Consider the following 15,653-nt stretch of genomic DNA (forward strand, 5'->3'; position numbering starts at 1 on the left):
CTCAATTTGGCAACCCATCAAAAAACTTATTCCAACACATCCCTTCCTCATATGGTTTCTTCCCGCATCAGTCAAGTTATGGTGCTGGTCCATCACATATGTTTGGCACCACAACCATGACACCACCATCTGCCTATTATCTAGGATCTTCATCATCAATGTCATTCTATCCTCCGCCAATGTCTTCCCAATCACCATAAATTCCGCAAAATGTCCAAAGTCATCAAGATGAAGATGAAGATGATGATGATGATGATGATGATGAACCACAACAACAACAACCACAAAGACGTCCCAACAGACCCAGAAGAAGACCAACATGTGGAACTAGAGGACATAGATAACTGTTTTATTATTTTCAAGTAACTAAATTATTGTATTTTATTTTTTAAGCAATTTAAAAATATATTAATGTTTATTTTTATTTTTATTTCAATTTATTATCACTTATTGTTCAAAAAAAAACTTAAAATGAAGTCGTCATTTGCAAAGACGACTTCACCAGCACAACACCAGAAACTAGCCTCCTACCTGACGACTTTGTTTTTTTTTAAAAAAAAAAACAAATGAAATCGTCATGATGGAGGATGACTTCACCCTCAAAGTCGTCCTCCATCCTAGCGACTTAACCTAGTTTCGCAAAAAAAAAATTGAGGGATCCTTTTTTACAAATTCGAGTAAAAAGGGACCCCAAATACAAAAAGCCATAATTAGGTTATATGCATGAATTCCCTAATCAAACAATTCATGATTGTTTAGACTAGGGATGACAACGGGTCGGGTCGGGCACGGATAGTGCCTACCCGCAACCCGACCCGCCAAAAAAAAAATCCGCTTAAAAAATACCCGCGAATATTTTTAAAACTCACGGGTACCCGTGGATACCCGATACTCGCAAATATTTAAAAAATTATATATTTAAAAAAAATAATATAAAATTATAAAAATAAAATTTAAATTAAATTAAATTATAATTATAATTAAATTTGACATAATAAAATATACTGTTAATTTTAATTTTAGTTAAATTTAACTTAATAAAATATAAATTAAATTTTAATTTTAATTTTTTACAGGTAACAGGTATCCGCGGATACGGATAGTATGATACCTGTACCCGACACGTTTATAAGCGGGTATTAAAATACCCGCTACCCGCGGATAATAAATACCCGCGGGTAGTAACTATCCACCGCGGATTTTATCCACAGATATCTGCGGGCGCGGATATTTTTGTCATCCCTAGTTTAGACTAACCTATGAGTAACAAAAACAACAAGTTGATCCCGAATTCCTCTAGCAACAAGCTTCTCCAATAGCACAAAACTAATCTCCCTGCAAATTTCAAAATAAACAAGTATATGAACTACAAAACAGAGAGGCGAGCCCGGATCTCTACTAGTTTTTTGGATATTGTTCTCTGTTGAGCATTAAAAATATATTGTGTTAGTACTTTAAATATTTTTTTAATATATTTTGCAACGTTAAAATTAGTGATAATCAGTGTATTATGAAGGTACAATAAAAGAACAATAAAAAAAAAAAAAACTCAGTAGAGAATCCAAATTCCCTCATAGTTGTAGTTGGTAAGTGAAAGGAAAGCAGTGGTATGGATGCAAGATAAATTGTCAACTGCAACCATATGTAAGGAGGAATTTAAGTATTTGATTATAGATCTATAAGTGTAAAGTCTTAGAGAATTTTAAGAGCTGTGATAGTGCTCATAATATTCTAACCAGAAACAAGAAAATATGAAACTAATAATGAAGAAAAAAAAAAAGATATAGAGCTAAAGAAACATTCTCACAACTGCTTCACTCAAATCACAGTAAATTGTTTAGATCTTCATCCACAAAATCAGTATCACCTGGTAACAGTTCATATAAGCACAACCGTTTTTATTTATTCTAAAAATTAAATTTTCTATATTATATTTTTATATAAATATAAATATACAATACTATCCTAATTTAAATAATTGACACTTACAAATTAAATTTTAATTATTAATTATAATAGAGTAATATAACATATAAATATAATAATTATTTTAGATTATCCAATTAAAAATATTAATTAATCAATTAAATGCGTAAAAAATATTTATATATATATATATATATATATATATATATATATATATATATAAAATTGGAGCTACCCATATTTCCTTTACCCATGCATATGAAAAATGATTATATGTATAAAGAACCTTTGTTCACTCAATTGAAGTAACTTGCCATTATGTAAATTTAATATACTTGTTTTCGTTTATATAAATCAAAATTACTATTCAATGTCATAAAATTTATTCAAGGCATATTAGCATTTCTCATTTTATATTAGAAAAATGATATTTTATCAATTAAATTTTAACAATTTCATTTTACTAATTATCTTTTTAAGTGATTTTGAAATACAGATAAAATAAAAAATAAAAAATAGAAAATCATCTAAAAATGGCATATAAGAAAAAGTTATCTAGTTGTTAAAAATTTAATTTTCTTTTCATATTATTTGTTCATGGCCGAGAAGTAAGGAAGTTAATCTCTTCCATTTATGCAAATTCTAAGAAATCATAACATTTATGCTGGTTCGGTTGTTTAAATTGCACATAAGACTTCAATTACAATATCAGGTTGAACTAACTAACACTTGCTTCTTGTTCTGGTGTTTCAGTGGCCAGAGACTTTGAGGAGGAGCAAGGTCTACTTTGACAAGCTACATTAGGAGTTTCTCCTTACACTCTCAACCTTTCTCCTGTACTTCCAATTACGTTTTTCTCCCTCATAAATTTACGTGTCCTTAGTGGTTGAAAATAATGAAACCAAAATTTACTGCGTTACCGGTCCTTTAATCTGTGCTTCAGCCTGCACTCCAACTCTCCTCCCACGTTTCGTTCTCGTGATGACTGTACCGTTGCTGCAGTAACGGGGATAAGAAGAGGAGGAAGTGACACGAATGGACGATCGAGGCGGTTCCTTCGTAGCTGTGAGGAGGATTTCACAGGCTCTTGATCGAGGCAACGCGTGCCATTCAACTTCTGGTAGACTTTTCTCGTGGTTTTGTAATTTTCAACGTCTGATTCCTTGTTTTTTTTTTCGGTTTTTTGTTTTATTACTCTCGCTCACTCTCGCAATAGTCTTTGAATCGAGATTGAACTCAGGTTACCAGTGCTTTGTGAATGTAACCAAATACTCACCCATTACAAACCCTTTTCTTAGAATCTGTTAATCTGTTTTAAAATAGTTTTTCTGTTTTTATTCTGCCTAAAAAAGAGTATTTACACAAATTGAATATCGGAGATAGAGTTATTGAAATGTAAAGAAACTTCTAAAATATCGGAGAAAAGTCTAGGATAGAAAGAAAAATCAAGAACATTCAACTATCTAGAAAACTCTAGAAGTATTTACACAAATTGAATACTAACAGTTTATGCTTTCGCTTTCTTTGGTCACCATTCTGCTATAACGATCTTCTGCCAGCACTTTGCTGTTTTCTTCCTCTTACGTTTCAGCTATGAGAATCATGCAGTCTAATATCTTTTGAGGTAGGTAATGTTGTGCAGCAAATGGACATTTCTACCAAATTAATTATAACTTTGTTAATGCTGAAAATGATTAATGTTTTGTATTGATGGGATTGGTCATGTTTTCTTAAATTGCAGATAGAGTCTTTGCATCCCATGGACATGATCTCATTGTTGATTTTGAATTGGAGCTTAATTATGGAAGGTTTGTTATCCTTGCCCTTACTTGTCCACATGTGATGCATTGCATTTTTATCATCGATTGTGATTGCGGCTGCACATGTTTGTTTATGTAATTATTTTTCTAGAATCTATGCCATTTTGTTTTTTAGTTTTGTAGGCTTGCTAACTTTGTTTGAGAAATCATGGTTGATGGTTCTAGGATGATGGAGGTGATGAGTTCCTGGAACATGTTTATGAGCGATTGGATGCCTTAGACGCAGCAACTGCAGAAAAACGTGCTGCGGAAATCTTATATGGTCTTGGCATTGACAAGCAAATGCAGGCAAAAAAGTCGTGTGATTTTTCTGGTGGTTGGAGAATGAGATTTGCATTAACTCGAGCTCTATTTATGAACCCAACCATTCTTCTTTGACTGTTTTTCAGGGTGCACTTTTACTTCTTTTTTTTTTACCGTGAACAAAACTGGAAATAACTAAAGTAAGATTTGGAGATATAGGAGAAACCGTTGCGGGTAGAGGATTAGGGGGCTTCTCCCTCCACCCCCAATAATTTGTCCTGTACTCCAAAATACTTTTTAATTCCAATTTTATCCTTGCAGTAAAAAGTAAATATTAAACGGTAAATTTTTTTCTTTATACTTTCCAGTCCACCTCCTGCACCTACCCTAATCAAATGTAGGCTTTAGGATTGGAAGAAAGGACCACTAAAAATATTGACTTTACCGAATAATTTAGCATGTTATTATGGCTCATTCACTAGCTCAATGTCTTTTTGTAGTGTGATCAAACGTTCTTTTCTTTTGTTCGTGTAACATGTCAGAACTTTTTCTTCTTCCATATCTCAATTGTGATGGATCTTGCGAGAAAATTGGAGAGCTATTTGGTGTTTCATGAGAAAATATGAAACTCAAGAACAACATTGAGAATAAATTTCACTTCTTTCTTGATATGGCTTTTCCTTATGCCATTTTAACTACCCTTATCACCTTGATTTGTTTAACTAGGTGCTTCTGCTGATGATGCCAATAAGCCATAGCAATCCCTTTGTTTCCAGCTGAAACAAGGATAATAGTTCTTGGCCCATTTAGCTGAAATTCTTCAACTATTTCGTTGAAGAGAATGCTCATAGCCTCTCTGCAGATAATACCAGAAAAATTATGATATCACTTTTACATGAAAAATATGCATACTTTTGTTCTGTACATCTCAAACAAGTGCAACTTAAATACAGAGAGCCATAGCAAAATTGACAGAGAAGCAAAAACTGGTGTCACTTTAGACCCAACAGGGTTCGTGGTGTTTCATGCTATGTGAAGACTGCTGAAGAAGATGTCATTGGCCTCAACGAGTTTTGGATCTTTGCATGCCAACCCGTTCACCAACACTGCCATAATATTCATCAAAAACCATGGTGAACATAAACTTCAAAGTAATATTATTACTATATACCTTTTTGTGGGTCTGCCACACAGAAATCTTGGAATGTACTGGTAGCAGCTGCTAGAATAACTGAAAGTGAAAGAGCCAAAACTGTCAGAAAAATATGAGGGAATAGCCATTTGAGAATAGCACAAAAGCACTATACTCGTCGAGCTCCACTTTGACGGCGAGGAGTGACTGCTGCTGCTCCGGGTAACCGCGACGCGAAGAAAGGAGGGGGAGGCGAGCAGCGTTGCCACGACGTGAAGAAAGGAGGGGCAGAAGCTAACACCACTAAGAGTGATAAGTGGCGGTGAAGGAATTGTACCTACCCAAGGGCTCAACCTCAGTTTCACAAAATTGAGAAATGGATCTCAAGATCCGTTTTAGCTTCTTTTTTTTCGTTTTTTCTTTAAACGGATTTTGCAAATCCTTTTCACAAAAACCAAAAACGAATTTCAATTTCTGTTTTGTTGTTTTTTTTATTGTTTTTAATAAGTGTGTGTTTTCACTGAAACGGATGTTGAAATCCGTTTCAGAGAAGTGTGAAACGGATCTTGAAATCCGTTTCATTAAATTTTCAAAAATATTTAGTGAAACGGACGTCGAAATCCGTTTCACACTTCTTTGAAACGGATTTGGACATCCGTTTGGTAAAAAAAGCCATATAAAACAGAAACGAAACGGATTTCAACATCCGTTTCAGTGAAAAACCCAAAAAATGACTAAATCTGTTTCGCATTTTATTGAACATCAATCATCATCACAAAATGAAATATAACTCCATGCAACAGAGAAAGATTCCAAAAGACCATTAATAAAAAACGAATACTAACCTGGAACGTGCAAAGAACGAGGAAAGCTTTAAAAGATTTGAACCACGTGTGGATGACCTTGGAGAGTTTGGAGCACCTAAAGCAGGACCCAGTTCACACAGAATGAAACCAGGGACCACTACCACTGCAAAAGAACTTTCAAATGAAAATGAAAGAGAGAAAGCTGGGACCACTGCTCTGAGAATAATAATGAGACCGGAGGAAGGAGAAGAAAGAACACGGAGGAAGAAGAAAGAGAACGAGAAGGAAAAATACATGAATTGGAGGTGCAACACCTCGTAAATACCAATTAATCACAGTAAATTTTGTTTAATTATCTCAACCACCGAGACATGTAAAAAATTAATTAGGGATACTGAAGAATCTTTGGGGTGCAGAGAGAAGCCCCTACATTAGTCTTAATCCTCCTTTTGCAAGACCTATTTACGTTTTTTGTAAATTAGTAACATTTTTTTAATGAGATATTAATTTTGCCTCAGTTGTTTGTAAGTTTACTGTATGGAATGAAATAAAGATTGGAAGTTTCTCCTAGTATATATTTATATAATTTGCATTGTAAAATCAAACATCATATTGACTCAATAAATTTATTTCTCAACATGATCCGGTGCACGCATTATGCATTTTGCTCTGTTGGAATCATATGTTATTATCACTATACACAAATCAGTTAAAATCCTTAGCCACCTTTTTTTTTATATATATGTAGAAAATTAGTTATATGCAAATTATATGCAAGGTTATAATACATAATTATCAAAAATCTAAAATCCTTTTATATATATATTTATTTTAGAATCTATATATTATTAAAAAATACAAAAGAAACAAAAAGAAACTCTTAATGAAAAATATTTAAAGTTGAGTTTAGACATAATATAGATTTCTGACAACATCCGGGTTTCAAACTCCGAGCAGTATCAAAAATTTCAAGAGAGCTTCTCCCTGCACCTCCAATAAACTCTCCTGTACCCCCAAAACCTTCTTTATTTCCAACGTTGCCCCTGGTTAAAAAAAAAGTTACTGTGTCTGTTTTCTCAATTTACTGCGTACCCCCCAAATACCCCTGCACCCCTCACACCCCTCACCACACTGCACCCCCAAAACCCCTCTACCCGCACCCCAATAAAAAAAAGCAGATTCTCTCCCTCTCCCTCTGCACGCTGCACACACTGCACACACTCTTGAGAATCTTTGACCTACCTCCCCACCCCACAAAGCTTCCTTCTCCCCTTCTCCCCCACTGCACCCCACAAAGCATCCTTCTCCCCCACTCCCCTTCTCCCCCACTGCACCCCACAAAGCATCCTTCTCCCCTACTGCACCGATTCATTCTCCCTCTTCTCCAACAAATCATTGTCGCCGCCACGCCATCCTTTTCTCCTTTTCTCCTCCACACACCATTCTTCTCCCCACCGTCGGCAACCACCTTTGATCCTTTCCCGCGGCTTCTCATTTGCAGGTAAGTCATACTCGTTTTTTGTTTTTTAAAATTATACAGTGTATATTTTTATTTGAATGCATGTGTATATTTTTATTTGAATTGATTTTATATGTAGGTTTTTACATGTTGTTAAATCTGGAACGGTGGGTTGGGTTGATTAGTGGTGTGCATTAGAGAGGAAGGGTGTGGTGTTTTTATTTTTTTTAAGGAAACGGATTGCGGAATCCGTTTCCCCATTTTTCAATTTTTTTTTTCAAAACGGATTCTGGAATCCGTTTTTATTTAATTTTTTTTTTTGGAAATGGATTGTGTAATCCGTTTCCTTTTTTTTTTTTTTTACAAAACGGATTTTGGAATCCGTTTCGTTATTTTTTTATTTTTTTTTGAAACGGATTGTGTAATCCGTTTCAATTTTTTTTTTTTAAAAAACGGATTTTGGAATCCGTTTGACGTTTATTTTTATTTTTTTTTTGAAACGGATTGTGTAATCCGTTTCAATTTTTTTTTTTAAAAAAACGGATTTTGGAATCCGTTTGACGTTTATTTTTTTTTTTTGAAACGGATTGTGTAATCCGTTTAAATTTTTTTTTTTAAAAAAACGGATTTTGGAATCCGTTTCACGTTTATTTTTTTTTTTTTCAAAATCCGTTTCTGTTTGTTTTTTTTATGCGTTTAATGTTTTTTATATAAAAATTCGTTTGATAAAAATTCACCAATAACATAATATACACACCAACACACAAAATCAAATTATGAAACGGAATACCATGAAACGGAATAGCTATTCCGTTTCACATCTTTAACACACGGATTATGTAATCCGTTTTAGAAAAACAAAATTTTGGTTTCTATTTCATGTTCAAGTGTGTGGACTTCAAGTGTATGATGTGTTGGACAAAACATCCATACAAATAAGGAGCGGAAATTTTAACCAAATAAGTTATTCAATTCTGATACATATGCAATGATACAAAATCATAATTTATACGAAACGGAATACAGAATCCGTTTCATACAGTATGAAACGGATTCTGTATTCCGTTTCATAAAATAATTTAATTTTTTTATGAAACGGAATACAAAATCCGTTTCATACAGTTTGAAACGGATTCTGTATTCCATTTCATAAAAAAAAAAAATTTATGAAACGAAATACAGAATCCGTTAAATTTTTTTATGAAACAGAATACAGAATCTGTTTCATACAGTATGAAACGGATTCTGTATTCCGTTTCCCATACATTTTCAATTCCAAACAATCCTTCAAACAAACAATCCTTCAAACAAATTCAATTTACAAAGTATGAAGGCTAACCTGACGGAAATACCACTTGGAGGAGCTAATGTAGTTACTTAGAAGAACTTCCTTCAAAGAATCAACCTTCAATCACAATAATAATCACAATAATGCACTCAGTGTGTGACAGAATGAACAAAACAATAATCAAATGCATGAATAAACAAACGAGGATACAAACCTCTTTCAGGGACCACCAACGAACGAAGACACGAGGGACCACTGCAGAGAATGAAGGGCTGAAGCACTGCAAAGGGCTGAAGCATGAGAGGGACCACTGCACAGAATGAAGGTCTGAAGAAGCACGAATGAAGGGATGAAGTACGTATACTAACGTTTTGGGGGTGCAGCGAGGTTGACGCAGTAAATGAAATTTACTGCGTCCGTACCACTTTCAACCATTCTCAACCATTCTCACAGAATATTAAATAAGGGCAGAAATATAAATTTTGGGATATAGGAGATTTGTTGGAGGTGCAGGGAGAAGGCCCCAATTTCAAACCCTGGGTAGTACCAGAATTTTGTAAATCGCCAGTCAGTTGCGATATTTTAGGAATTACTAAAAATTTTAGATAATCTATTAACTATTAACGACGCTATTCTTTTAAGAAAATAACAAACCGTGAAAAATATCCGAAACTAAAAGCCATAAACACCAAGTATAATCATAGCTAAAAATAATTATTTTTATAATGCGAGATATTTATAATATTGCAAATTCAATTTACAATACATCTTATCAAGCATTTATATGTTGTATTATTAAATATGTGGATAAGTATACAACACTTAATCCAATTTGTTTTCTTTTAAATACGACATGTTTAAACTATGAACATAGAGACAAAAATGCTCAAGTCTAACTTTAGTACGCAGGTCCTTTTAAAGAAATGATAAGTTTTTTTACTACTTTCATATAATACAAGTTAATTTAAATTACAAATTATTTTTAAGGTGGTAAAAAAAAGTGTTCTCTCAACCTATCATTTCTCTGGTTTTTATTGTCCTTCTGGTGAGGTGCGTTAATTTGATTGGGTCAACGCGGCTTTGGATCAATAATTTCGGAGAAAGGAGTCCAAGACGACACCGTATCATTACTATAGCTATTGTCTTCACTGGTCGAAGTCGTAGTAGTCACGTTCAAGTCAGTAGTAGAAAAGCTATCCTCACTAATTTTCTCTCCTTTTTCAATTGCCGGTTGCTCTGCACTTTCTTGTAGCCGGAGCGTAAACTCCAGCATTGCAACCACATCCTTCATGCGCGGCCTCTGCGTTCCATCTTCCAACAAACAATTCATCCCAATCTCACAAAACTTCTTCAGGCACTCAGGCGCAATCTTTGTCTTTATCGTGGGATCCACAATCTCTGCTATGCTCCCATTTCGATCACAATGTTTCACCCAATTAGAAAGCGACACCTGTTGCGTCTCCGCACTGTGAATCAAAGCTGGACGACCACACAGTATCTCAAAGAGCACAACCCCGAACGAGAAAACATCAGACTTTTCCGTTAAGCGAAATCGTTTGTAATACTCGGGATCTATGTAGCCAAAGCTTCCCTTCACATGGGTACTCACGTGGGACTTGTCTGTGTCTGTAGGCCCAATTCTTGAAAGACCAAAGTCTGAAACCTTCGCCATCCACTTATCATCTAACAAGATGTTCGTCGTTTTGACATCGCGGTGGATGATCGTGTGCTTCCCGCCTGTGTGGAGATAGTGCAGCCCACGCGCGGCGCCGATGCATATCTGCAAGCGCTGCTTCCACGAGAGAGGGGGGTTATCGGTGTTGTAGAGATGATCGCGTAGGGTGCCACGCGCCATGAAATCGTAGACCAGTATCATCTCGTTCATCTCGTTGCAGTATCCGATTAGGGAAACTAGATGAAGATGGCGGAGCTGCGATAACATCTCGATCTCGTTCAAGAACTCGTGCACACCCTGCTGAGAACCCGGTTTCAGGCGCTTGATTGCGACCGGGGTGAAACCGTCGTCGATGTAACCCTTGTACACGTGACCGAATCCCCCGACGCCAACGATGAAGACATCGTCGAAGTTATTGGTGGCAGCTTCGATCTCATCCAGGGAGAAGTGGCGGCAGAGATCGGACGGTAGGAAAACCTTCTGTGTGGCTGTGATCGACTTGGATTTGTAATCCTTGGAATTCCTTTCGGTGACTCTCTTGCATCTCAAGACAACAACCAAAATCACAAGGGAGATAAAAACGACCCCGATTCCAACCCCTACGACGACATCAATTATCGTCGTTCTGCTTTCTCTGCCGGGCTTTCCGGGGATGCTGTTCTCTGGAGTCTGGACCGGGTCCGGGTTGGGTCCGGCGAGGTTGTTTGTATTGATTTTGAAGATCTCGAGACCGTTCAGGAAGGCGTCTGCGTATTTCGAATCGACACTGCTTCCGTAAGGGTGCATTTGAAGCGAGAGATTAAACTTTTTCTGAGTCCCATTGTTGGGAATCAAAACTGCGTAGTTTCTGAGCACAGCTAGACCTTTTTGTTTCTGACTCCATTTCATTACATCTGCACGGTCGTCAGCCAACATGCTTGCTATGTAAATGTGGAACTGCCTGTTACCGATGTCATTAATATTGGGATCAAGCTCGCAGAAGTGGAGCCTGAGAACGTAAGTGAAGCCAGCATCAACGGGGAACTCCCAAGTGAGGTTGCTCATTTTGTTCAGAGTGGTGTTTCTGCCCATGCTACGCGCTGTTCTGAACAGTTCCTTTGGTGCCAAGTAATCGGGATTCACTGTTATGTTCATTTTCCCATCCAAGTCAGCTGGTAGATCATCATTCCTTGGATTGTGTTTGATAAAATAGCCTTGTTCGTCAGCCCAACCCCTGAACAAACCGGTGTCGTTTTGTGGTGGGATTTCTTGTCCTCCGGCTTTAATACGATACACTGTTTCCATGGCAGTGCTGCTTTGGACGCTGAATTGCGTACCATGTCCCACGAGCGTGAATCCTACATCATCTAGTGGCGTGTAATATAAATCGGTTGGCATGGAAAGCACCTCGATTCCATTGATGAAAGCGTAGGAGTTTGGATGGGAGGGAGTGAAGGTAAGGATAAGACTCTCGCCGTCTTTGACGTTGACCACATATTCTTTGAAGATATTGTCGGTGGCTTGAGCGTCGGCGTTAAGGGAGGCGTTGAAAGCTTGAAGAAGAGTGAATTGGTTGGATTGAACGGTGAAAGATGCGTGGGTGCGTGGAAAGGAAGGGTAATCGGCAGGGTAGAAGAAGAGGCGAAGGAATTTGGCGCCTGCGGAGACTGGAAAGGAGTAATTGAATTGGGAACGGGACAAGCGTGCAGTGGAGAAAGGGATTTGATTGGTGGAAGAAGACTGTGTAGTTGCCTTGCCTGAAACGGTGGAGACTTGGGGAGAGATGTATTTTGTGTCTGCGTCGCCGGTCCACGTTCTTTGACCGTCGGAGAACTTCCCGGTGGAACCGCAATTGATAGTGAAAATTTCCTCCGGGGTATAAGCATGGAGGTAGGTGAATAAGTGTTGAAGGAAGAAGAGTAGTGTGAAGGAGGAGGTGAAAGTGAAGAACGTCATGGTTTGCGGTTAACAAGGGAGTGGAGTTATGAGATGGCTTAGTACTGTAGTACTATAGAATGATTGGTGCTGTAATTGGGAAGCAGAGGAAGAAAGGATCATAAATTGTTTGTTAGTGATAGACTTGAACCAGTCAAAGCACAATATATGTGGAGTTGAAAGAATTACATATTTCTAACAAAAATGATTTTATCGACAAAATTGTCAAAATTACTGAATATAATAATTTTTTATTTTTTATATGAAGGTTACAAACATAAAATAATAAAATTTTAAGATTTTTTTTTTATCAAAAACAGTTATTTATTAAAGTTTATAAAAAAAAAACTTTGTCATATCATTTTCCTATTTCTAATTTCTACAGAATATTCTACTACTGACTTGTAAAATATGAGATTATATTACCTCCTTATATCTTTAAAATAAAACCAAATTGTATTTCCAAGCAAAACATATGATGTTATCATGCTAATGGTTAAAAATTCTTGACCCATGAAATAAAGTACACATTTATCTACTTTTGAAAATGAATATTAAGGATTAACAATATCAATTTGAAATTTAGGAAGAATACAGTTTGAAAATTGATAGAAACTACAGTTAAAATTTACGGATATTATGAGAACTACAATAGTATTTTCAAATTTTTAATAGCAAAAAAAAAAAGTTATAAACGCTGGTGTAGAATTTTATGGGAATTTTTCTGTGAATTTTTTATTAAAAATTGGGAAAATCAGTGAATGTTTTTGTGAATTTTAATCTACAGATAATTTGTCCATTATCCATGGATAATAAATTTGACAGAACTTTCAAATTTGCAATAAATCTCCTGTATAAATTATCTGTCAAAGAATTTTGTAAAAATATTTCCTATAAAATATTCTGTTCAAAATGTACAATATCATTTTTTTTCAAAATTTTAGATATGCAGGTAAGTTTTCAACAAATCTTAAACCCATAAGTAAATTTTTTGTAAATTTTAAAGTTAAATTCATAATTTGTAGATGTACCGTCCAGAGAATGGCTGACCCCAACATGTTCATTTGTATTCCGACTCGATAAATATTTATCATAAAATAACGAGTTTCAGTCACAGGCCTAGGTGACAAGCATTTGGGCCGAGGTGGCCGAAGTGACAAGCAAATATCCCTGGATTTTAGGAATAACCACCCCCATGCGAGATTTCAGGAGAGTATAGTGGAAAAGTGGGTAGGTTGGTTAGCTAAAGATCTGGCAGTAAGATAGCAGTTTTAAGACTCAAAGACCCTATATATACATGAAGGACGGGTGAAAGGGAGGAGAGATTCTTGGACGGCAGAGTTGATTCTCAGTTCTGGTTCGGTCCTTAATTCAGACCGGATCAGTAGATAATTTGATGCTAATTTAGTATGCAAAACAGTCGCCAAGAAAATTGTGCAAATTAAAAAAATTAACAAATAAATTATATTTGACAATTTATCTATACAAATTTAATTAATTAAAAAGTATTAATAAATTTACATTTATTTAAAAAATAAGTTTTTAAACTACAAATTCTTTTTAAAAAAATTTTATAACGACCAAAAATGGATGAAAATCTATCCATAGGGTCCGTATATTTTATGATTAAAGTTGTAAATTTGGTCCATCCACTAGGATTCGGTCTTGACTTTCGGACAAAAAAATTCACAAGAACAAAAAGTCTCTAATTAAAAAAAGGTGATAAGGTTAAAAAGTTTTGTAAGTCAGGATCATATCCCATGAGCTTCTTTTTTAAACATGAAAATATATTATATTTTTTATATATATTATTAAACTTTCGGTTTAAGTCGCATGTCTAGACTATAGACCTTAGACCATCTATATAGTCAATCGGCCCAATCCGACAAATATCGGTCATCGGATTGGCCTATCTTGGCTGCCAGCCAGTATTAGTCAACGCTCGGGCCTGTCGATCTCTTTAGAAGACCCGTCTTTACCACCGACCGTGGCCGATCCAACTATGTCGTCTGCCCGGGACAACAAGTCTTGATCATAAGCTAGGACTAGGTCATCTTGGTTGTCGGCCCGACCCAAATTGTCTTAGTCATCGGCCTAGGCCGACCCGTAATGGTCGTGGGCTCGTCTTAACCGTTAGTCCAAACTGTTTCAATCATTAGTTTGAGACAGGCTTTAGCCCGTCTCGATCATCGGCATGGGTTGACCCGTATCTACTTGTCTCATCTGTCGGGTTCGATCAACCCGTCTCATCCATCAGCCCTAGCTGGCCTATGTTAGTTGTCGTCATTGATCAGCCTATCTCAATCGTGGGTCTAGGTTGACCTGTCTCGTCCATCGATCTTGGTTGGCCCATTTTTTCATCACCCCGATCGAGACAACCCATTTTAGCGTTCATCCTAGGGCAGCCCGTCTTGGTCCTTTCTTTGGCCTGGTCCGATCATCTAGTCTCAACCTTCGATCCAGGTTGGCCCGAAAAGGCTTAACCCTATCTTTGTCTCAAGCTCAAATATTATTTTTAAGAATTAGTTAAAGTATTTTAGTGGACCAAACCCATCTTGGCCTGGGCGTAACCCACTTTATAGGAGGCTTTGGGGACTAAGACTTTTTTCAGACCCCTTATTTGGGGGCCCCCTCAAAGGGGAGCTTAACAAGGAGTGGACTACGGTAAATAAATATCATAATTTTACCTTCCTAGACCAAGGACGTCGTTAGTTTACCAAGGTATGTGAAAAAACTATCATACAAGGATGTCTCCTTAGGATCGACACCTCCCCTCGTGTAGTGGTTGGAGCGGAGAAGAACGGTGCAGTGTTCAGAAAATTACTTCGTGGCACAATGGCGAAAGGGCGAAGACCCAACGGTTGATGCTTATGGCCACGGCGAATGAGGGTTTCGACGCCCAAAAACGAGCTCCAGACAGACATCGTAAATGTTGCTATGGAAGGGGATTCATGTTGACGATGACAGGTCTCGAAAGCAGTGGAATAAGGATGGCTAGGACAGATTGGATGGTGTTGGGGAAAGCTTATGGTCCACATGCTTATGATCAGTTTGCATTTTGGAGTGGCAATTTGGGGTTCGCTGGCACGTTTTGTGGCGGCGTGGGGAGGTGATGCAAATCTGCTTTCATGGTTGACGATGTTGCAGCATTCCCTGGTGATGGGTTTGGGTGGAACGTCCTCTTGAGCGTGATTGGTGTGATTTTCCACCTCTAGATCAAGGTTTCTCACCATCGTGTGGTCACTTTGTTTATTGACAGGCCTAGGAATTTGTTTTACCGAGAGCTCATGGTCGACACTAATTGTTCCGGCAAAAAATTGAATATCTTTTATCTATTGAAAACAAAATTTTAAGAATTTTTTTGACTTAACTTGAACTAAGAGCACACTA

At 36.7% G+C, this 15,653-nt stretch overlaps 1 long non-coding RNA gene and 1 pseudogene across 2 annotated transcripts; one reads left to right on the forward strand and one right to left on the reverse strand.

Annotated features, from left to right (window-relative positions):
• The first annotated feature begins 2,703 nt into the window (after positions 1-2,703).
• On the forward strand, positions 2,704-4,347 carry LOC114180968 (uncharacterized). Of its 2 annotated transcripts, XR_014994370.1 has the most exons (4): positions 2,704-3,046; positions 3,486-3,550; positions 3,668-3,734; positions 3,912-4,347. It is a non-coding gene; the product is annotated as an uncharacterized LOC114180968 (long non-coding RNA). The 2 variants fall into 2 exon arrangements; XR_003603711.2 differs by lacking the exon at positions 3,486-3,550 and having other exon boundaries at positions 2,746-3,046.
• Positions 4,348-9,443: 5,096 nt separating this feature from the next.
• On the reverse strand, positions 9,444-12,538 carry LOC114182122 (receptor-like protein kinase FERONIA pseudogene; annotated as a pseudogene).
• Positions 12,539-15,653: the final 3,115 nt, after the last annotated feature.

Source organism: Vigna unguiculata, chromosome 4 (assembly GCF_037176805.1).
Source record: "Vigna unguiculata cultivar grain cowpea cultivar isolate G323 ecotype 2 chromosome 4, ASM3717680v1, whole genome shotgun sequence".
In the NCBI taxonomy this organism is placed as follows: Eukaryota; Viridiplantae; Streptophyta; class Magnoliopsida; order Fabales; family Fabaceae; genus Vigna; species Vigna unguiculata.